Source organism: Neomonachus schauinslandi, chromosome 8 (genome assembly GCF_002201575.2).
Source record: "Neomonachus schauinslandi chromosome 8, ASM220157v2, whole genome shotgun sequence".
Classification (NCBI taxonomy): Eukaryota; Metazoa; Chordata; class Mammalia; order Carnivora; family Phocidae; genus Neomonachus; species Neomonachus schauinslandi.
The window spans coordinates 64,868,421-64,888,159 of NC_058410.1; the positions used below are offsets into that span (position 1 = coordinate 64,868,421).

Consider the following 19,739-nt stretch of genomic DNA (forward strand, 5'->3'; position numbering starts at 1 on the left):
TGAAAATGTTCTAAATAATGACAACCACATAGCATTTGGCAGCAGAATGAACTGTGTGGGAATCCAGTTCCAATTTATCTATTGTATGACTCTTAATGGATACATAACTTTTTGAATAGCTGAGTTTCATTTTCAATAAAATTGATGGTTATTAAGCACACAGCCTAGTAGTTTTCAGCATTTGTTTGCTGACATGAGCGAGCTCCAACTAGTATTACTTTAGTGTCTTTCAGTTTATAACCTTAAGGATTTTAAATTATCTTCAAAACAGTACCTGGTATGGTGACTAGGCTATTAAAAGGTACTCAATAAATATTTGTGTAATGACCAAAAGAATTTTTTAAAATAATTGTTGTGGCTAATTCTGTCCTTTCCTCCCCTCTCCAAAAAAGACATGTTCAAGCTCTAACCCCCCTAGTATCTGTGAATGTGACCTTATTTAGAAATAGGGTTTTGAAGATATAATAAAGTTAAGATGAGGTCACAGTAGGTTGCATGTGTGGGGGGGAGCTTAAATCAAAATATGACCAGTGTCATATTTGTAAGAAGAAGAGAGGACACAGAAACACAGGAGAGACACACAGAAAGAGTACCACCTGAAGACTGGCAGAGATTGGATTAATGAGTCTTAAAGCAAAAGAACTCCAAGGACTGCCAGCAACAACCAGAAGCAAGGAAGAGGCAAGAAAAGATCTTCTCCTAGAGCTTTCAAAGAGAGCATGATGTTATTGACATCTCGATTTTGGATTTCCAGTTTCCAGAACTCTAACAGAACAAATTTCTATTATTTTAAGCCATGTGGTTTATCGTACTTTGTTAAGGCAGCCCTAGGAAACAAATATAATTTGTCATATTTCATTTCAATAAGTTATTTTAAACTCATAAAATAAATATAGCTCACATTGTGCCAGGTGTCATTCAAGTAAATATAATTTTCTTTGGTAATTTGCTTATGAAGGTATAATTATTTATATATGTTAGTATTGACCTTACAATTTATATAAATTTTCATATAATAACTCACTTAAATCTCAGACCTGTGAAATATATACATATTTCTATTTTTTTTAAGATTTATTTATTTGAGAGAGAATGGGGTTTAAAAGGAGAGGGAGAGAAAGAATCCTCAAGCAGACTCCCTGCTGAGCACAGAGCCCGATATGGGTCTTGATCCCAGGACCGAGAGAGCATGACTTGAGCCAAAACCAAGAGTTGGCTGGTTAACTGACTGAGCCACCCAGACATCCCTATACATATCTCTATTTTACAGTTGAATTAACTGAGACACAAAGAGGTTGAGTAATTTGTATATAGCCTTAGAACCAAAATACCAGGGAACAGGGTAGTAACTGATTATAAAATTTAAGAAGAAAGGAAAGAAGTTGCTATCACTGTCTCAGCAAGGGATACAAACACAACTGAAATAGTCATACTGAAATAGTTGTACTGGATCCCCACCTTTAATTGTTCAGAAGTTAAATTACACTGTAAGCCTCCTTGACCTATGTTTTCTTTATGAATTTTCCCCCAGCAATAGGGTTTCACAGTTCTCCATCCTTCTGCATTTCCTCTTCAATAGGTAGGAAAACCACATGATAACATAAAGACGGATATATTTGTTAGACCATTCATTACTATCCAAGCTGAAGTAGCTGCACACACTCCTGTAAAGCCCACTTGATATTATGACTCACTTTATTTTATTTCATTTGGCAAACACAGTAGGATCAAAAATGATCCTGAAGTCCTTGTTTAGTTACTCTTTTCTTCCAGTATAGTTAATGCCATAACCAGCAGGGCCTAGAGAGGTACCTGTCCTAAATAAACCTACATTTCCTATTTATTTCCTTAGGACAGCAGGTGTTTGGTTTTATTTACTTGCTATTTTTGTTTACTAGGATATATTTGAATAAAGAATATAGAAGTACTGACAATCTTTTCTCTTCCCACATTTGATATATACTATCTATGTAAGGAAAGGAGTTGTCATATCTACCACATGTGGGTGCTAATTTCATCAATATCCTTGGCAGTGAGATATGGGGAGCAACCAGATCCATCTGGGAATCGTTAGGGCTGATAAAATTCTTCATTCTATGTGAGCATGCAATTACACTGTGATTCTCATTATTTGTACAGTGCTTAATACAATGTCTGGAACATACCTTTTGTCAAGTGAATGAACAGATTTGACAAGTGGAAATATGCTACAAATCCATAAGAAGTAAGATGTTTAATGAGATTCCTGAGAGTTAGTGAGAACAACTGCAAATAAGAGGAATGCACCTCATAAAGAGGGTCATCCTCACCCGTCCATCTTCATAATACTCGCTAGTTACTATGATATTGGTTGTTGGGTTCAGCGTAGGAGGAACAAACTGGAAAGAATAGGAAAAATGGAAAATACGGAAAAGGCTTATCTAATATTTTCCTATATATTTTAACAAATATTGCTTTGTTAAATCCATAAAATATGAGATCTGACATCACCTATTTCAATTCTAGGTTGCTCCTTTTAAACAAAATGTTAAGAATCTGTGTAAATATTGACCTATTGACCTTTGTGCTCTTCAGTTTAATACAGAAATTTTACGAGTTAGGACTAGTGGAGTGGGGACATTATGGAACATTAGCATCCTTTCTCAAAAGATATTTGCAAATGACATATCAGATAAAGGGCTAGTATCCAAAATCTATAAAGAACTCATCAAACTCAACACCCAAAGAACAAAGAATCCAATCAAGAAGTGGGCAGGAGACATGAACAGACATTTTTCCAAAGAAGACATCCAAATGGCCAACAGACATATGAAAAAGTGCTCAATATCGCTCGGCATCAGGGAAATCCAAATCAAAACCTCAATGAGATACCACCTCACACCAGTCAGAATGGCTAAAATTAATAAGTCAGGAAACGACAGATGTTGGCGGGGATGCGGAGAAAAGGGAACCCTCCTACACTGTTGGTGGGAATGCAAGCTGGTGCAGCCACTCTGGAAAAGAGTATGGAGGTTCCTCAAAAAGTTGAAAATAGAGCTACCATATGATCCAGCAATTGCACTACTGGGTATTTACCCCAAAGATACAAAAGTAGGGATCCGAAAGGGTACGTGCACCCCGATGTTTATAGCAGCAATGTCCACAATAGCCAAACTGTGGAAAGAGCCAAGATGTCCATCGACAGATGAATGGATAAAGAAGATGTGGTATATATATACAATGGAATATTATGCAGCCATCAAAAGGAATGAGATCTTGCCATTTGCAATGACGTGGATGGAACTGGAGGGTATTATGTTGAGTGAAATAAGTCAAACAGAGAAAGACATGTATCATATGATCTCACTGATATGAGGAATTCTTAATTGCAGGAAACAAACTGAGGGTTGCTGGAGTGGGGGGGGTGGGAGGGATGGGGTGACTGGGTGATAGACACTGGGGGGGGAAGGTGCTCTGGTAAGCGCTGTGAATCGTGCAAGACTGTTGAATCTCAGATCTGTACCTCTGAAACAAATAATGCAATATATGTTAAGAAAAAAAAAAGAAGAAGAAGAAGGTAGCGGGAGGGGAAGAATGAAGCGGGGGAACTCGGAGGGGTAGACGAACCATGAGAGACGATGGACTCTGAAAAACAAACTGAGGGTTCTAGAGGGGAGGGGGGTGGGAGGATGGGTTAGCCTGGTGGTGGGTATTGAGGAGGGCACATTCTGCATGGAGCACTGGGTGTTATGCACAAACAATGAATCATGGAACACTTCATCTAAAACTAATGATGTAATGTATGGGGATTAACATAAGAATAAAAAAAAAGAAAGAAATTAGAGACCTATAATTTTCATACATAGTATTCTTGATGAAGTGATTGTAGTGGTAAAAAAAAAAAAAAAAAAAAAAAAAAACACCTCTAATTAAAGATAGAGAATTATTTGCTTGTTAAAACCTGAATAATTTTTAAAATTCAATTATAAAAATGATTTTTCTGATTATGCCATGGTACTAAACTCGCTTGTGACTAATATCAGGAGGTTATTTTATTGCTTTTAAGACTGGCAAAGCAGATGTGTCTTCAGAGCTTACTGGATTTAGCAGTGAAGAATTGGCATTTCAGTTCTGATACATAATGAGGATGACTGCTACCTTCAGCAGCATGGAAGCAGTTAAGATGTGTGGTACACAGAGCAGTAAAGAGTATCTAAAATTGGTTAGATGCCAAAGATAAACATTAGTTTTGTCAGTTAATCAAATTTAAATGATATTTATTGCAATATATACTACAAGGCACCTGAGATCATTGCTGCTTTGAAACCAACTAATACAATACGTAGAAGTAAAATTTAGGCGAATTTGGTCTTACAGCTCCAAATGGGAACTGCCATGGCTGATACAAGGAAATTATTCTTTAATGACTATAAGCTGGTCCATAAAGCAGTGAAAATCCAAAATCAGTTACATGCCAGAGATACAAAATTTTGCTTCTTACTTATGTTCTGCTGTTCATTTTTATTTTGTTACTAAGAGAAATCAAATTGTAATTTGTTCTTAAGTGAGGTCTTAGATGCTTGATGATCAATAGTGAGTTCTGAATAACTAATTATTAAGTAGCAAATACTTGGAAATTTTTTTTTAAAAATGTCAAATGAAAATTTTATTTCCATATGCCTCTGACTTAATACAGAAATATAAAAATATGTCCATAAATATAATAAAATCAAATTTTATTGTTAGTCTTTAATAAATTTTCATGAGCTGTGCACTTTACTAAGTTGATTTAAAGGTGACAGTCTATTAGAAGTATTCCATAGACAACAGCAGTCACCCTAATTCTTTTTCAGAAAGCACAAACGATAGATGCACAGTCACTCTAATTCAACTCCCCCATTCTCTCTCTCCAACTGTGTCTCCTTTTTTTTTTTTTTCCAAAGATTTTTTATTTATTTATCTGAGAGAGAGAATGGGAGACAGAGAGCATGAGAGGGGGAGGACCAGAGGGAGAAGCAGACTCCCTGCCGAGCAGGGAGCCCGATGCGGGACTCGATCCCGGGACTCCAGGATCATGACCTGAGCCGAAGGCAGTTGCTTAACCAACTGAGCCACCCAGGCGCCCCTCAACTGTGTCTCCTTTATGAACCTGAACATCCTAGTACTTAGAAGTACAAAATACTTCAGAGCAGTATATTTTCTGTGATTTGGAAATAATCTAAATGTCCTACATTAGATAAATATTTAAGTAAATAATGGATCATTTACTCAATGGAAAATTATGTATCAATTGAAATGTATCCATAATGAAGATTACTAATATCTAAATATACTTGTATTAGTGTGATCTAGGGAAGCAGGATTTTTAAAAAATATTGTGAGATTATGACTACTTAAATTTAAAACAAAGTAAAATAATATAATGAACTGGCCAGAAAGATTTGCAACAGAATCTAATAATGGGTGTATTTGTACTGTGGAGTTTAGGATGATTTTTTCTACTCTTCTCCCGCCACCCCCCACCAACCTTCTCTAAAGAAACATCATATATATTTGTTTTAAGTGAATAATGCATTACTCTGGGATAAACTAGACAGCAATATATTCTCTCTATTCCATAATATATATTATTATTCCTTATTTACTTACTCCTTAGTAAAACAAAAGAAAAATAGTTTTATACTAGTTTTCATCATACTTTGGAAAACATAATTTTTAAGTAAATATTGTTTTATTTTATCATATAGAAACAACTTAAAAAAAACCTTTAAGTTCACTAGGTTTTATTTATAATCGCAGATATGTTATATTATGGTTTTAAATCACCCATAAGACAACTAACTCTATGTTTAATAAACATTTTATATTTGCATAGTTTTAGATTTATAGAAAGTTGCAAAGATAGTATCAAGAGTTAACACATAGCCAGCACCAAGTTCCTCTGCTATTAAGCCTTGCATTATTATGGTATATCTATTTATTTTGCATAAGGAATTATGCCAAATGCACTGACTACCAGATAATTCTCTTTAAGAATCAAAATTCCTAAAACATTGTGGAAAAACACATTCTTGAATTTTTTAAATATGCTGTCTTTTATGGCTAGCTGCTTTTCAGTTAAAAAAAAAGCACTCGAAGTTCGATTACTAATATGTTACTCATGGGAATATGACAAATATACTAGGAAAGCCCAAATTTGGGGAAGTAGCAAGGCAGGCATCCAAAATGTAAAGTCATGGCATCCCTAGCATAGTCTAGATGAATTATTTGATGTCAGTAATCTAAAACAAACCAGATTATCCATTTAAAAGAGAAATCTCTGTAACAGAAAACACAAGCAGTCTAGATTCAGAAATTCAATTAGGCAGACCATCAACTTGATATCATCTTAACTTGTCTGTGCCCGGGAAATGAAGCCTTGTTCCCCACATGGAGTTCAGAGCCTTGACCTTGTAAAGGGAGCAATTCACTTTGAAAAATTATGTAGATGACTTTCTGCTTCTGGAAATGTTGTATATTTTAAAGATAGGACTTGGTGAAATTTAGACCATCATATTATAAACATAATAATAAAAAAAACATTCTCAAGCATAAAATAAAATGAGCAAAATTTGACCTAATAATTAACCTTATTTTCTAATGCTATTATCTTTCAGATCAATATATCTCTCTATTTAAATTTTAACAGCTCTATCATAATAGGCTTAAGAAAAATTTTATATATTTCATTCCAAAGTTTTGCATTTATTTAAAATTTATTTTTATACCATTCCAAAATATTCAATTCCCTCTGGTTTTCATTTAGTGATTTACGTAGAAGGCATGCTGTGCAGACAATAGCAAGTTGTATTACAATTTTCATTTCTCTCCAATTAATTTTAAAACCTGAGACAGAAGCAAATTCATCAATCATGATGTTGGAATCATTTTTCAGACTTACGTAGGCACATAAGGATATGACTATGGAGGTTTGAATCATTTCTGTTCAGTAAAAAGAAATAAACAAAACAAACAAACAGAGACCCTGGGTAGCTCAGTCAGTTAAGTGTCTGCCTTCGGCTAGGGTCATGGTCCCAGGGTCCTGGGATCAAGCCCTGAGTGGGGTCCCCTGGTCAGTGGGGAGTCTGCTTCTCCCTCTCCTTCTGCCTCTCCCCCTCCCTGCTTGTGCTCTCTCTCTCACTTGCTCTCTCGAATGAATAAATAAATAAAATCCTTTAACAAAAAACAAAACCCTGATGTAAATCTTTGGTTTGCCATATTTTAAGACAGAGTTAGACAAGGACCAAAGTATCAGAAAGTAGCAATGTTTACTTTTATTTTTGTATGCTTTAAAAATTCTTATTTCTTATTATATAGCCTTAGTTAAATTACTAAATCTAAATTAATACATTAATGATACATACATCTATAAATGAGAGTGGGAATGAGTATTATTGATGTTACCTTTGGAGAACAGGAATTTAACTCTTGGGAAGATTCCAGGCACCCAAGGCCTTCTTTATGAAGAATCATAACCCCATCTTCATGCTATTACCTTATATTCTCCTCCAACTCTTATTGAGTTGCTCCCAGATTGTGGGACAGTAAGCTCCTACTCTAACTGCCTGGATAAGGAATAAACAACCAATCCACTGGACTTACCAATTTCTTTCATTCATAAATTCTCAGGTAATATAATCTATGATGGAATTTTTAACTTAAAGCTATGCAGAACTATGAGATTCAAAGAAAATCTATCAGCAGAAAGAGTTAAGAGTGAAATCAATTCAAATAGAGAAGCAGAGATAAGCAGAGACAAAAGCATATTCTCAGGTAAAGTGAACTGGACTGATTTCTTAGTTGCTTGAAAGCTTTAGATTTTCTTACTATGTCTGTGTTCTGTGAGATGGCTTTCTCACCTTCCAACTCATTTCTTTTTTACTTAAAAACGTATTTGAGTGTTTTTTATAAGAAAGTAAACCCTGAATAAATATTAACTACTCTAATTAAATAATTTTTGATCAATTAAGATACTTTCAGATATTTTTGCTCAATTTTTTTTTTTGTCTCATAAAATAAGGTGGTTTAGGATGATTGGTATTATTCTGTACTAGCATTTCAAAGGGGTGCAGAAATCGTCCATTGGTCATGGAATCATATTAAAAGTAGAGCATAAAGGTACAGGCCTATAGCTATCTATCGTAAGATCAGTAGAGTTATCCTATTTTAATCTGCCTACGACTCAGATATAAAATTTTTTATAGATTTTGTAAAACATATGCCATTAAAATCATACCCCCATTTTCTTTTATTTATTTTGTGGAATTTTTGTTTCTTCCAACCAGAGGTAACCTAAGACAAAAGACTAAGTAAAAGTGTTGATTCTATTTTCTCTCATAATTTTGAAATATTAAGAAAACTCTAAAATTTATTCTTAACCACAGTTTTCTTTTTGATAAAATGAAGATGTAGGGATGTATGAGGATTAAATGAGGTGCTATCCATAGGCACATAGAATACTATCTAGTACTTAAGGATGCTGTAATATCACAGCTATTATTATAACAATATTATGACTCATTATAAAGTCATTCATAAAGAGAGGTACAAACTGAGAAAGTAAACAAAAAAATCTGTAAATGGAATTAATAATACTTCATAAATGAGATCATATATCCATAGGCTTTTGGTCAATGAATGGAATTTAGTAAACAAAGAATATGAAGAAGGGAATCTCAAGCTGAAGGAGTTAAATGGGCAAATGCTGGAACTGTAACATACATAATATGTTAGCTAAGCAATTAGGAACTGGGCACAGTGGGACATAGTGATATGACTGGATAGGAAGGTTAGGCCCCATAACGCTAGATTTCTTTGCAGGGCTGATTCTTCCATCTAACATTTTGATTTTCCTTCTTTCTTAACTTTCTAAGAATTCATTTCCATCAATGATCACCTCTTTCCTATTTTGAGCACTCAGATACATAACTTAAAAATATTTTTTGTTCCTTTGGTCTATAAATGCTACTTTTCCTCAGCTTAATAATTCTAGAGAACTGTTTTCTAAATTACCTACCTCTTCTCTTCATTCTCCAAAAGAATAGTTTACACTTACTGTCTTCAAATTTTGTTTGTCTGTTTGTTTACATAGCTTGATTCCTGGATTATTTCTTTTTTTTTTAATTTTATTTTATTATGTTACGTTAGTCACCACACATCATTAGTTTTTGATGTAGTGTTCCATCATTCATTGTTTGCATATAACACCCAGGGCTCCATTCAGTACATGCCCTATTTAATACCCATCACCAGGCTAACCCATCCCCCCACCCCCTTCCCCTCTAGAACCCTCAGTTGCATAATATTCCATTGTATATATATATACCACATCTTCTTTATCCATTCATCTGTTGATGGACATCTTGGCTCTTTCTATAGTTTGTCTATTGTGGACATTGCTGCTATAAAATTGGGGTAAACATACCCCTTCGGATCCCTACATTTGTATCCTTGGGGTAAATAGCCAGTAGGGCAATTGCTGGGTTGTACAGTAGCTCTATTTTCAACTTTTTGAGGAACCTCCATACTGTTTTCCAGAGTAGCTGCACCAGCTTGCATTCCCACCAACAGTGTAGGAGGGTTCCCCTTTCTCCACATCCTCGCCAACATTTGTTGTTTCCTGACTTGTTAGTTTTAGCCATTCTGACCGGTGTGAGGTGGTATCTCATTGAGGTTTTGATTTGGATTTCCCTGATGCCGAGCGATGTTGAGCACTTTTTCATGTGTCTGTTGGCCATTTGGCTGTCTTCTTTGGAAAAATGTCTGTTCATGTCTTCTACCCATTTCTTGATTGGATCTATCAAAATACCATCAACTTTTTTCAAAGAAATGGAACAAATAATCCTAAAATTTGTATGGAACCAGAATAGACCCTGAATAGCCAGAGGAATGTTGAAAAAGAAAAGCAAAGCTGGTGGCATCACAATTCCAGACTTCAAGCTCTATTACAAAGCTGTCATCATCAAGACAGCATGGTACTGGCACAAAAACAGACACATAGATCAATGGAACAGAATAGAGAGCCCAGAAATGGACCCTCAACTCTATGGTCAACTAATCTTCGACAAAGCAGGAAAGAATGTCCAATGGAAAAAAGACAGTCTCTTCAACAAATGGTGTTGGGAAAATTGGATAGCCACATGCAGAAGAATGAAACTGGACCATTTCCTTACACCACACACAAAAATAGACTCAAAATGGATGAAAGACCTAAATGTGAGACAGAAGTCCATCAAAATCCTAAAAGGGAACACAGTCAGCAACCTCTTTGACCTCAGCCGCAGCAACTTCTTATTAGAAACATCGCCAAAGGCAAGGGAAGCAAGGGCAAGAATGAACTATTGGGACTTCAAGATAAAAAGCTTTTGCACAGCAAAGGAAACAGTCAACAAAACCAAAAGACAACTGACAGAATGGGAGAAGATATTTGCAAATGGCATATCAGATAAAGAGCTAGTATCCAAAATCTATAAAGAATTTATCAAACTCAACACCCAAAGAACAAATAATCCTGGATCATTTCTTTTTTTTTTTTAAAGATTTTATTTATTTATTTGAGAGAGAGAATGAGAGACAGAGAGCACGAGAGGGAAGGGGATTAGAGGGAGAAGCAGACCCCCCACTGAGCGGGGAGCCCGATGTGGGACTCGATCCCGGGACTCCAGGATCATGACCTGAGCCAAAGGCAGTTGCTTAACCAACTGAGCCACCCAGGTGCCCAATCCTGGATCATTTCTAATAGGCTTTCCACTCCCCATAAAGACAGCATGATGCCATGGACATACCACAAGTTTTGGGAATTAGACACAATAGGAATCCCACAATTGATTCTGCAAACATTAGATAACTGACTATGGAAAGACTAGCCCATTGCCCAGCCTCATTTTCCTCATCTGTAAAAAATCATTGATATCATTTACACTGTGGTTTTGATGTGAGAATGAGAGTACCTAATCTACATACAATACTGAGCATCACATTAGACATAGATTGAGTGATTGACATGTGATCATTCTATTTAATTCTGTTTCTTCCTATGGGGTTCAGTAACTGTTGCTCAGATCCTATCTTACCTGACCCTCAGCCTTGACAATCCTCTCTCTAAAACACTTTCCTCCTTGGTTTAAATGAATTTCAATCTCCTTTAATCTTTTCCATCTTCCCTTTCCTCCTCTTCAGAAACAACTCCAGAATCTTCTCTATTTTCTTTAAGCAGTCTTCGCCATTCCAGTATATTAAATGATTATCTCTACATAGTTTTTTTTTTTTAAGATTTTATTTATTTATTTGAGAGAGAGAATGAGATAGCATGAGAGGGGAGAGGGTCAGAGAGAGAGGCAGACTCCCTGCTGAGCAGGGAGCCCGACGTGGGACTCGATCCCAGGACTCCAGGATCATGACCTGAGCCGAAGGCAGTAGCTTAACCAACTGAGCCACCCAGGCGCCCTATCTCTACATAGTTTTATGGTTTTATCTCTAGAGTTCCATTTCTGAGCTTTATTCTGAGCATTGGTCTACAGTATCCAAGATATGAATAACTGAATTAACTACAAGCCCTCACCATACATACACAGTCTATTATACACACTCAGTCTGTCCCTTCTCCTTCATCACTAATCACATCTGACCTAGCTCTCTGTTATCATTTTGATGTCATTTTCATCTTTTCATATTGTAGTAGAAAGAATAGTGGTCCTCCAAAGATGTCTGTGTCCTAATCTCTAGAAATTGTAAATATGTTACCTTACATGGCAAAGAGATTTTGTAGATATGATTAAGTTAAAGATCTGGAGATGGGAAAATTATCCTGGATTATCCAGGTGGGCACAATATAATCACAAGAGCTGGAAGGTCATAGTCACTGAGAAGATACTACAACAGAATCAGAGGTTGGAAAAATACACTCAAAGATGGAAGAAAGAACCATGAGCCAATGAGTTCAGGTAGCCTCCAGAAGCTAGAAAAGGCAAGAAAATGGATTACCTCCTGAGAGCCTCCTGAAGGAACACACCTCTGTCAACACCTTGATCACAGCCTGTAAAATGCATTTTGGATTTCTGTCATCTAGAACTGTAAGATAATAAATTCCAGTTAAGTCAATAAGTTGGTAGTTTGTTACCCAGCATTGGGAATTTTTTTTTTTTTTTAGCCTAAATGCTGTTTATTGAAAAGAGCAGAGAAGAGAGAGTACACGCCCCCTAGGGACAGGATGGAATAAAACAAGCAGTGCAAGTCCACCTCCTGCTCAGCATATTCTCTTGTTGCCCCACTGGGCTATCTTGTTGACAGGCAACTTCAGGAAGCAGTCAGACTGCATATAGTTAGCTATCTTCTCCAAAGTCTGAAAACGGCACATGAAAGCCTTCAGATTTGGAAATTCATCCAGGCACTTGAGCTCAAACATACTGTTCTGATCTAAGACATCATAGGTAGGGAAATCCACAAAGGTGAGTTTTTCTCCTGCAAACCATGAGAATTTCCCCAGGAACAAGGAGAACTGTTTCAGTTGTCCAGGTAGCTGTTCCAAGTACTGAGGCTTCAGTTTGTCAAGGTCAGGGCTATAGCACAGTCATATCAGCCGCATGCGGAAATCATTATTTGGTTCTCCATGATGTCCACACGAATCTTTTCTTCTTCAGTCTCACACACATATTGTGCTTGCGAGTGATGTAGTGCAAGATAGCATTGCTCTGGGTAATCTTGTTCTTACCATCCATGAGGTAGGGCAGGTTGGGAAAGTCCAGGTCGAGCTTGAATTTCACATCCAGCCATTGGCTTCTATCAGGGTCGGGAGCTTCCCTACACGTGTTCTGTTTCTCCTCATAGGATGTATCAGTGAACTCTAGGAGCATGCGGATGTTGTGCACCAGCCTGCGAATATCCCAGTAACCTAGAACCATGGTCGACTTAGACAACGACATGCTGATGTTGTTTCCGTGCTTTCCAGGACTGGGAGTCAGCACTGGGAAATTAATACACAGACAACAACAGATACCAAGACATTCTGAATTTGCTACCTTTATGTATCTTGCTTGTTACTATTCAAAAGTCCGTAACATTGCTCTATTTGAGGAGTTCATTTACTAGAATGTATTGTCCCAACTTCATCATGAAGTCCTATCAAAGTGTCAGTTGCACTGCCACCAGTTACCAAAACATTTGTATTGATCTTCTTTTTTCCCAGAGCAATCTTTTTCAAAGAGTTGCATACATGCAAATGATGAAAATTAAGCGATTTTAGTTTTTTTCAGATAACTATCTTAAAATTTTTCCTAATTATGCATTTCTTATTTCATATATTAGAAAATACAACAAAATCATTATATTTGTGCCATAGACTGAATGTTTGTGTCCCTCTAAAATTTATATGTTGATATCTAACCTCCAATATGATGGTATTTAGAGGTGGGCCCTTTAGGTGATAGGTTTTGAGGCTGGAGCCCTCATGAATGGGATTAGGGTCTATAAAATAAATTCCACAGACCTTCATCCTTTCTATCATGTGAAGACATAGTGAGATGACAGCAGGAAATGAGCTGTCATTAGACACCAAGTCTGCTGTCATCTTGGTCTTGGACTTCCCAACTTCCAATACTGAGAGAAATATGTTTGAAAATATTTGTTGTTTAAACCACCCAGTTTACAGTATATTTGTTATAGCAACCTAAAGGAACTAAGACAATCTATGATTTCACAGATTTTTATAGGAAATGGGGTCTAAAAAATAATGATAATATTAAATTGGGAACAGAACAGCTGATATTCAGGTAAAGCTAAATTGCAAAGAACTTAGGCAAATGCCATAGGTTTGGAAAATATTAGAATGAAAGGTTAAGCTCAAATGGGTGATACATGCAACAAATGAATCATTGAACACTATATCAAAGGCTAATGATGTACTATATGTTGGTTAATTGATCTTAATAAAGAGAAAAAATTTTAAAATTAAAAAAAAGAGGGGCGCCTGGGTGGCTCAGTTGGTTAAGCGACTGCCTTCGGCTCAGGTCATGATCCTGGAGTCCCGGAATCCAGTCCCGCATCGGGCTCCCTGCTGAGCAGGGGTTCTGCTTCTCCCTCTGCCCTCTTCCCTCTTGTGCTCTCTGTCTCTCATTCTCTCTCTCTCAAATAAATAAATAAAATCTTTAAAAATAAATAAATAAAAAGAAAAAAGAAAAAAAAGAAAAGTTAAGCTCAAATTGTTTCTCAGGAGCTCAACTACATAATGCAACATAATATTGTTACAAATGAGAAGTGTTCCTCCTAAATTTTAAAGACTTTGACTTTTAGAAATGATAATCTTTTATGAGTGACTAGACTATCAGTAATTGTTGATAATTTTGACAAAGAATATAATTACCCAAAATTAAAGAACCTCTAAAATACAAATTTCCTATAATAAGACTTGTAGTAGCTTTAGGGTTTTTTATAGTTTTAAACTTTAATACATAAATAGTCATTGCTAATTATTCTCATTTAGTAAAAAAAAAAAAAAGGGGGGGGGCGCCTGGGTGGATCAGTCGTTAAGCGTCTGCCTTCGGCTCAGGTCATGATCCCAGGGTCCTGGGATCGAGCCCCGCATCAGGCTCCCTGCTCGGCGGGAAGCCTGCTTCTCCCTCTCCCACTCCCCCTGCTTGTGTTCCCTCTCTCGCTGTGTCTCTCTCTGTCAAATAAATAGATAGAGTCTAAAAAAAAAAAAAAAAATCCCTAACAATACAGGTTCCCTAGACCCTACTGCAGGCCTACTGTAGGTGAAGGTTGTGGGCACTTCTCTATTTGTAACAAGTTCACCAGATAAATTTTTATGATCAGAGAAGTGTGAGATACTGGACTGTGGGAACAATCACAAAAAGACCTGTTACTTTTCTATCAAGTATACTTGCCAAGTAGATAGTTTCTATATCAATAAAAGCACTGCACTTTCCTTAACAGTCTCATGCAAATATTGAAAATTTATAAATATGTAAAATTTTCCAAACTTAAGACTTTTAAAATAAATAAGAGCAGGAAACATTAGTATTTATTTATTGATTTCTATTTCCAAGTTTGAAAACAAAGTTATAATTACTCTCTCTCTTAAAGCCAAGTGAAGTGAGTGAAGTATTTTACAGGTTGCAGGGCAGAGGGGAACTCTGATGAATCTTGCTCAAATCATATTGTATTCATTCAGTACTAATTACAAGGATATGGTGACTATGAGTCAAGATAATGATGATGTAATATCATCTCCATTGAACACTTTAACACACAGTATTATTAACTGATAAGTAGTTAAGGATTGTGAAAATTTTTGAAAAGGTCATTGTGCTTTTCTCTTTTAGGACAAAAAAATGCTGAACATACAATTCAAATGAATTGCATTTCAAAACTTGCAACTTTCTTTTAATTTTCTTTAAAAAATAAAGCATCATTCTTTCTCTTTATTATAATAATAAAATTATAAGTAAGTGCATTACTTAGAATTAGGAATGCATTTTCAATATAAATAATTTTATACAGACTATGTTTCTAAACTTTTCCAGACTACTAAATAAATGATTATAGATTCTATATCATTGATAAAATTTCCAATGTAAAAAAGAAAAAAGGTTAGATAACAAATTTAAACTGAAAATCTGACTATAAACTAGATTTTTTACCTTTGTCATGAATGTTGGTACTGAAACATAAATTTAATTAGAAAAGAATGAGAAGCAAGATGAAGATTTTAGAAGGGGACTTGTGGGCATATTCAATGGCTTTAGAAGTTGGTGTTTTGTATACTTTATAATCCCTAATTTCATTTCTAGACATAAATTTGCTTTATCTTTATGCAGCATTTCTCATACACTTTTCAACAAATCATAGATGATGAGAAAGAGGAGGACCACTGGTCTCCATGGGTAATTATATTGAAAGGGAAATTGAGGATTCATTCTTTTTTAGCTTTTTAGCAATCTTTAATATCTTTTTTTCACTATTTTTAGATTTTATTTATATTCAAGTTAGTTAACATATAGTGTATTATTAGTTTTAGGAGTAGAATTTATTGATTCATTAGTTGCATATAACACCCATGCTTATTACATCAAGTGCCCTCCTTAATGCCCCTCACCCAATTTCCCCTTTTCCCCCACCCACCTCCCTTCCAGTAACCCTGTTTGTTCCCTATGGTTAAGAGTCTCTTATGGTTTGCCTCCCTCTCTGTTTTTATCTTATTTTATTTTTTCCTTCCCTTCCCCTATGTTTGTCAGTTTTGTTTATAAAATATTGGAAATTCATTATCCTTTGAACAAAATTATTTTAAACTCAGAATAAGTGACAAAGTTATACTTTTCTAAGTCATTCTCATACACTAAACAAGTAGTCTTACTAGTTTAAAAAGAATTCTGTATCAAAGTTATCACTTTGTTTACTTGTTCTTTCTATTGCTAGAAAATTAACAATGACTTTTAGTAAGTTCCTATCAATGAAATTAGTTTTTTAAAAAGATTTTTTAAGTAAAAAGAATAATTTTCTGTTGTCTCAAAGGATAATTTAGATGGACTGCTAGTGATTTGGGGTTAGTTTCAACCTCTTTGTACTTTCTCTTTCCAAGCACATATGCTAATAAGTTCCCAGCAATATTGTAAAGATAAACTGAAAGACTTTGCATAAACGAAATGGCATATAAATGCAAATTAATAGCACTAATGTATGTTATAATTATATATAGAATCTTCCAATGTGAAGCACCGTCTTAACTTAGGATACATTCCCCGGGGTAAGATAAGGATGAAAGAGTTCACAAAAGGACGCATAAGATGATTAAAGTAGAATGAAACTTACACATATACAAAAGGAGAGTGGGGAAGTTAAGATTATTTAGCCTGGAAGTGTGAAGAGATAGAGTGAATATAATTGAGTTATTTAAGATTTTGAAGTGTATAGTAAAATTGATAAGATCCTTTTTTATATGCTATTCCATAATACAAGAAGGAGAGATCACTCAAAAACTAATGGAAGGTTAATTTAAAAGGAACTAAAGGAAATGCTTAATCTTTGCGTAGTGTAAAGTCAAACCACATAATTCAATACCTTAGAAGATAATAGATTAAAATACAGAGACTACACTTTAAATATAGAAAAAAATGAACATATTTTAGCCAAAGCAATTTTCCACATTAAATGGAGAAAAATCAAAACATATGTCCAATGTAATTAAATGATGACCATCAGTATTAGTAATATGGTTATTCTACTCACAATTTAAGTATGGAATTAGCAATGGACAAAAAAAATGTTGAATTTTTATCACTCTAGAATCATTTGTAATTTTATTTTCAAGGAGGAAATCATTGAACCTGTCTATCCTTCATCACTGCCACACTCCATATTCATTACACATTCTTTTTTCCCCTGGCAATGACCTGGATTCCTTTTATTAATTTACAATTTTTCTATGCACATGAAATAAACAACTAATAAATTATTGGAAGCACAGATACAGAATCAAATGTTATATATTAAAGTTTGAATTTTGCAACTGATTTTATATTGAAAAGTTATAGAAATAAATTCAGTGAGCAGATATTCTGATCTTATAATTTTCAATATTTTGTACTGTTTTAATTATACACACCAATACTTTAGTAATTTCAACATGGATATTTGGAAAAGGAGGATATATTTCAAGCTTCCATGAGCTTTTATGGAAAGTAAATTTGTGAGAAATAAATCATTTTTATTTAAATGTTAGAGGTTATTAAAAATGGGGAAATCAAAGTAAATATATGAAGCTGAATGTAAAAAGGTATTTTTAGATACAGATAGTAGGCTATATATTTCTTTTTTTTCAAGATTTTATTTATTTATGTGTCAGAGAGAGAGAGAGAGCACAAGCAGGGGGAGTGGCAGGCAGAGGGAGAAGCAGGCTCCCTGCTGAGCAAGGAGCCTGGCAGATTGCAGGACTCTCTTCCAGGATCCTGGGATCATGACCTGAGCCAAAGGCAGATGCTTAACTGACTGAGCCACCCAGAAGTCCCTAGTAAGGATATATATCTTGTATTTTATTTCTATTTAAGGAATTTAAAATAGGTAAACTTTAATGTAAAATTTAACCATTAATAAATGTGCCATTAACAACTATTAACTATTAATGTCATTTTTATTAATAAATATAGCTTCTAAAGGTTTTGAATATGAAAGGCAGTTATATTTTGATGGGGAGGAAGTATAATTTTACTAGAACAAATGTTTGCTTTGGAAAAAAAAATCAATAAACAGTCACATTGACTCTTTTTTTTCCTATTGGAGAGACTGACAGCAAGGATCAGTGATTTTTATTTGGTTCTCAGCTTCTTTCTGGGCAGTATCCTGATGTTAGAGAATTATAGGATCCAGGAACAATCCAATAGACCTGTTTTAGTTGAAAGTTGATTTTATTTTAAAGCCTCAAGATTTAGTGACTTAGGATTTTGCCTAAATGGGAACTTGAAAAAATTTTCTATTAGGTAGATATTTTAGGATTTCCAAACTCAGAAAATTCAAAGCACAGTGTATGATAACTGTGACTTTAAGTCATATCTTCCAATGTGTAAAGCCAAAAAAATGAGAAACATTAAGAAAAGACTTGATGAACATACTGAGTCCTAATTGTGAAAAATGTGTGAGGAAGTTAGACGCTAAGTGAAGTGGTATATGTTATGAAAAGAAGAGTAAAAGTTGTTTTGTTTTGCTTTTTAAAAATTTTTTGCATGCATTAAGTGCATGCTTTAATTATTATTACATACTTGAGGCATGTTTTTTCAAGTTAGGAAAAAGATCATTCTCATGAGGAAAATGCGTAAAAGTATGGCTATATAACCCATTTTCAAAGATTAAACAATTTTTAGTGTAGATTATACGTGCTTCGACTATATTGCTAAATTTTAATATAAGGTTATGAAAGAAATTTAAATTTCTCAAAGCACTTCCTTACATACTGAAACTTAATTGCTCCCCCATAATATCATTAATGCCATCATATTATGATTTATATGCCAACCTATGGTTGCCTTTGTCTTGTAATGATCTGAACGTTATTTAAATGCATTGAAGATACCCTTAGAATTTATACTAAGCAAGGGTGCCTGGGTGGCTCAGTTGGTTAAGCAACTGCCTTCGGCTCAGGTCATGATCCTGGAGTCCTGGGATCGAGTCCCGCATCGGGCTCCCTGCTCAGCAGGGAGTCTGCTTCTCCCTCTGACCCTACCCCTCTTGGGCTCTTTCTCTCACTCTCTCTCTCTCAAATAAATAAATAAGATAAAAAAATAAAATAAAAAATAAAATATAAAAAAAGAATTTATACTAAGCAAGATACTATATTAATTCAAGTAATTTTAATTCTAATTATTTCCTTTCTGTTAAGAATATTATGATCAAGTCCATAGAAAATTAAAAATGATTTAATTGATAATGCCTTAAAATTAGGGCATGGTGTATACATATCCCTTTGATATAATGAATCAACTTTATATATTTTTTGAATAGCCACTACTTTTTAATAAGATACTCTTATTATATTTTAAAAATAACATATAAAGGATTTATGATGTAAATTTCTTCAATCTTCAACCTTTGAAAGAGCATTTACACACTGGCTATACCAATTTACATCCCCAGTAAGAGTGCACAAAAGTTCCGGTTTCTCTACATCCTCGCCAGCACTTGTTGTTCTTTCTTTTTGATTCTAGCCATTTTGACAAATGTAAGGTGATAACTCACTG

General features: G+C 34.8%; 1 pseudogene; it reads right to left on the minus strand.

The window, feature by feature from the left end:
- Window positions 1-12,262: 12,262 nt before the first annotated feature.
- LOC110583372 lies at window positions 12,263-12,938 on the minus strand (annotated as a pseudogene).
- Window positions 12,939-19,739: the final 6,801 nt, after the last annotated feature.